This window comes from Miscanthus floridulus, chromosome 10 (assembly GCF_019320115.1).
Source record: "Miscanthus floridulus cultivar M001 chromosome 10, ASM1932011v1, whole genome shotgun sequence".
Classification (NCBI taxonomy): Eukaryota; Viridiplantae; Streptophyta; class Magnoliopsida; order Poales; family Poaceae; genus Miscanthus; species Miscanthus floridulus.
In genome coordinates, this window is record NC_089589.1 from 122387233 (window position 1) to 122392350 (window position 5118).

Below are 5118 nucleotides of genomic sequence, written 5' to 3' on the forward strand. Positions count from 1 at the left end.
TGCAGGGGCTGGGAACTGGAGCGGTGATCCTGTTCGCGTCCAGCGGGAAGCACTCGCGCGTGCTCCAGTTCAGCGAGGACCTCTTCTTTATTTACCTGCTGCCGCCCATCATATTTAATGCAGGGTATGGAATTCGTGCAGTTGATGCTACGTTCTAGCGTTATGGATGCCATTATTTTATTCGTTGTTACAATTTATCAGTTTTTCCTACATAAAGGATTGCTGTCACAAATTTATCAGCTTTCCTACATTAAGGACAAATAAAGAATATTCTGACAGTTAAGAAGTTGAGCTGGGCGACACATTGGTGACTGAGAAATTTGCTATGACTTTAATTTAATAAGATTTTTAGTTCAAGAGAGCTGTTGCTGCCATCCCTGTGCTTGGAATTTCCCCCCTTTCTTTTCCTTCTAATTAACACGGGAGCATCCTTAATTGAAAGGCGGAGCTCCAGCCGTTTATGTTTAAAAAAAACTTAACACAGGAGCATTACATGTACTTGGTTACTGTTTTAGGAACTCTTTCGATAAGTTCTCTCTTTGGAGCTTTCTGAGCTAAAATCCAAAAAAACATTCCCTCTTCTAAACACTTCAGTAGCAAAGCAACTATGGTGTGCTATTAAATATAAATCTGCAATTATTCACTGAGTTTTTGCATTAAGAGTGTAGATGATATGTGCCATGTATAATTTACTGAATATTTAGCACTAAGAACCTATATGTATAACTCACTCACAATTCTCCCTTTTTTTTCCGTGTAAGCCAGGTTCCAAGTGAAGAAGAAACAGTTCTTTCGAAACTTCATTACTATTACACTGTTTGGTGCAGTTGGCACCTTGATCTCTTTTACTGTGATATCCCTTGGTAGGTTTGCTCCCAAATTTCATTTTACCATGATTGTCAGTTTCTGGGTTTCTGCCTGCCTTAACTCACATTTGATCTCACAGGCGCTCTAGGACTAGTATCAAGGCTTAATAGTGGTGCACATTGAGCTTGGAGAACTATCTCGGTACGTTCATTACCCAAAGTATAAGCACTTCCATTGCCCATATGCAGTATTTCTCTCTGATTCTTGTATATCTTGAATTTCAGCACTGGGGCAATATTCTCGGCCACAGACTCGGTTTGCACCCTTGCAGGTGTTAAGCCAAGATGAGACACCCTTCTTGTACAGCCTCGTGTTTGGTTGAAGGTGTTGTCAATGGACGCAACTTCTGTTGTGTGTGTTCAATGCAATCCAGAACTTGATCTTGGAAATATCAGTGGTGCCAAATTACTGAACTTTATTGGCAGTTTTCCTTTATCTGTTGGCACCAGCAACCATTCTTGGAGTAGCTGTAAGTTATATGCTGCTTCCGCCTCTAGCTTTGCCTAAGTTTATTCTTTACTGACATGTGTTTTGGCTGCAGTCTGGACTTCTTAGTGCTTATATCATTAAGAAGTTGTACTTTGGCAGGTTTGTACTTGACCACAACATGATTTGTCTAATTGAAATTTATGACATTTCCACAACTTATATTCCTCTGATTTGACATGCACTCCAGGCACTCAACCGATCGTGAAGTCTCCATTATGATGCTAATGGCTTATTTATCTTACATGCTAGCCGAAGTGAGCATCCTGTACTTTTAACCTCTGTAATATTGTGTATTTCAGAAAAGCAATACAGCTGTAAATTGTTATTCACTGGTGCCTTTTTATGGTAGTTGCTTGATTGAGTGGCATTCTCACAGGTGTTCTTCTGCGGCATCGTAATGTCACACTATACCTGGCACAATGTAACAGAAAGTTCCAGGGTCACAACCAAGTAAGTAGCTCAGCTTCTGTGTGAACATTTGCCTTTGATCATGTATTCTATGGTAATGCTATATACTAATATAACCATTGGATGGACCACAGGCATGCCTTTGCAACATTGTCATTTATCGCCGAGGACTTTTCTGTTTTCTCTATGTTGGTATGGATGCATTGGATATAGAGAAGTGGAAGATCGTCAGTCAAACTTATAGGCATGCTCTCTCCCTCTTTCTCTGTCTTGATTGCCCTAGTTAGACGTTTTTTTTTCTTCTGAACCTGTATTTTTTTTATCATGTGCAGCCCAGTAAAGTCTATTGCTTTGAGCTCCACCATTTTAGCCCTTGGTGCTGGTTTCAAGAGCTGCTTTGTTTCCCACTATCCTTTCTATCAAATTTGACCAAAACAAACTCCAAATGGAAAGATCTCTTTCAGGCAGCAAGGTGAGTCTTAACTTACCAACATCTTAACTTCTTATGCCATCTTGAAACAGTTTGTTATTTTCCTTACATGATATTGGTCATTCAGGGTATTGTTTGGTGGGCGGGTCTCATGAGAGGTGTCTGTGTCCATTGCATTGGCTTACAATAAGGTACATATTGTGTTTGGTCCATCTGATTTGAGCTTTGGCTGGAAATGCTTTACTGCTTTTGTGTCCTCCATTCATTTCCAAAAGTAGGTCATTTTTGTTGTCCTAAGTCAAACTTCTCTCTAACATCAACAGTCTTCATTCTTTATCTTATATTATAGAAGTTGCAAATATTAAACCTTGCAAGTCTCTTAGATGTTAAATCATAGATTTAAAACCTAATCAGTGAGTTACCTGGTCCTCAAACAGGTGTTTCAAAGAAACAATGTTAAAATTGGTTTTTAGTAAATTGAGGAATTTATGTGTTTGTGTAACATTCACGTATATTTTAGTTCCTACCATAGTTGAGTTGCTCCCCTCTTGGAAGTAACAGAGTTTATGGGCGCAGATCAAGGCTAAAGCTTGGCATGTTATTAACATTCTAGTTTTTCTGTCACACACTTTTTATTTCTCGAACATGCAGAAGAACTGTGCATTATTTCATTAAGAGAGGATAATATATAGAAGGGAGAGGGAAAAGAGTGGATAATACTCTTAGCACCTCGACCCTGAAACACACACGCGCGCACACCACTTGGTTACTTTACAGAAACAAACAACTTTTTCTAATTAGTCAGTCAGTCAAGCTTGTCTCCTGTAAAACTGACATTGACAGCATATGTTTATGTTACAAGTATGATCTCTGAGAACCAACTTAATATAGTTACTATTTAGTAAATGGTATTTTGATCTACATCAGCAAAATAATTCTGTTTGCATAATCATTTTCCTAGAACCAAAAACATATTATACTAGCATATCTTGAACTCTTGTTGTGTCCATAAAATTGACACATCTCTTTGTTCTATTGAAGGATAATTCCTTAAAAATATTCACACTTTGTCCCAATTTATTCGTATGCCATCTGCACATTTATGACAAGACACAAGCTGGTTTCTAGGTGTTCGGTTTGTAAATTAAATTGTTCACTAGTGGATTGGTTTTATTTCCTTTTCTTGCCCGTATATGCCTCAAAAGGTCTGGAGTGTTTAGTGTTCAATTCTCTGTCGTTAATGCTTTTGATCTAACTACTGGTCTTCTAATCTGCAGTTCACAAGATCAGGCCATACTCAGCAACCTAGCAATGCTATCATGATCACAAGCACAATCAGTGTTGTTTTTTTCAGCACAATTGTAAGTTCTTTGTCAAACTGCAACACCTACAGATTACACACAATATAACAAGCTAGATTGATTTTCAAGCTTGTATTGCAGACTAGTACCAAACATAAGAACATGACTTGTGATAGGAGCATTCCTTTTCCTGCTACAACATGGGTCTGACTCGAACAATTATCCTCTGTTCATGCAGGTCTTTGGGCTACTGACGAAGCCACTGATCAGGCTCTTGATCCCACCAAGGCACCTATCCAGGGAAGCAAGCGCCCTTTCCGAACCATCCAGCCCGAAGTCTTTCTTTGAGGAGCTAGCCGCGAACAGCCCTGGTCTCCCGGATCTTGAGAATGGCATAAGCCTACCCCGCCCGACAAGCCTCCGTTTGCTCCTAGCGAGCCCGGCACGGTCGGTCCACTATTACTGGCGCAAGTTTGACAACGGTTTCATGAGGCCCGTGTTTGGTGGCCGCGGCTTCGTCCCCTTCGTCCCTGGTTCGCCGACTGAAAGCAGCGTGCCGCTGCTTCCTGGCAATGAGAACTGAAACCAGCGTATCCTGGGGACTGTGAATTCAGCAGAAGTTTTGTAAATTAGCTTCGCTTAGGTATTAATTATACAATTAAATGGTGTAAATCTAGGTGGTAGATTCACTTGGTAGCTTGTATATACATACTATAATGTAGGCTAGTTGCCTGACCAGTGACCATACGGTTGTGGATATCAACATCTCACAATGAATTTGTATTTATATATAAAATACTCTCTATATATTGGATCACAAAATATGTACCATCTGCGATTAAGCAATATGTAAATTATCAATCCATTTTGGAGTGAATATTATGCTTAAATTGTTATTATTATTATTATTATTTGAAATCAAACGGGGGAGAGCTTCCCCACCAAATTCCATTACGAACCAAAGACGTAGCATCCAGTTTTAAAAACAAAATTAAATACACATTATATGTGAGCTCAGAAAATCAAATCTCACATATAGCTACAAATAAGGGTAATATCAATAGACAATGCTCAATATATAGCGTACTTAGTATAAAGAATATAACCTTAGATAACAAACAGCGGAAAGACAATTCCGATCTTTGGGTGAAGACTCCAATTTTATAGGGACAACTGACTGGTTGATCACAAGCCTAATTTCTTCAAACTCTAGTAATCTGATACTCATTCGGGATTTTCTCAAAGATTTAAAAAGTAAAGCAAGTGTAAGTACATGTCGTACTCAGCAAATATATTATATGGTCCATGAGGCTCAAAAGGCTGACACTGGTTCAACTGCGATTAGCTTTTAATGAGTCATGATTTTAGTAATTGAGTAGCAACAAGTTTATCACAAGCCCTTATAAACACATGACCAGGTAATCATGAATAATGAATAGCATAAACAGTAATTATTAGTGAGCATCTTTATCATCAGCATCATCAGTGTTCATCATCTATTCCGTAAGGGTCCAAGGTCGCTCGTGACCGTGAGCACGGCTGATATACTAGTTTTACACTCTACAGAGGTTGTACACTTTCACTGTGAGTCGTGATTTACCCTTTCGCTCGAGGTAGCTAATC

General features: G+C 39.1%; 1 pseudogene; it reads left to right on the forward strand.

The window, feature by feature from the left end:
- LOC136489478 (sodium/hydrogen exchanger 1-like) overlaps positions 1-4372 on the forward strand; it is a 6685-nt pseudogene extending 2313 nt beyond the window's left edge.
- Positions 4373-5118: the final 746 nt, after the last annotated feature.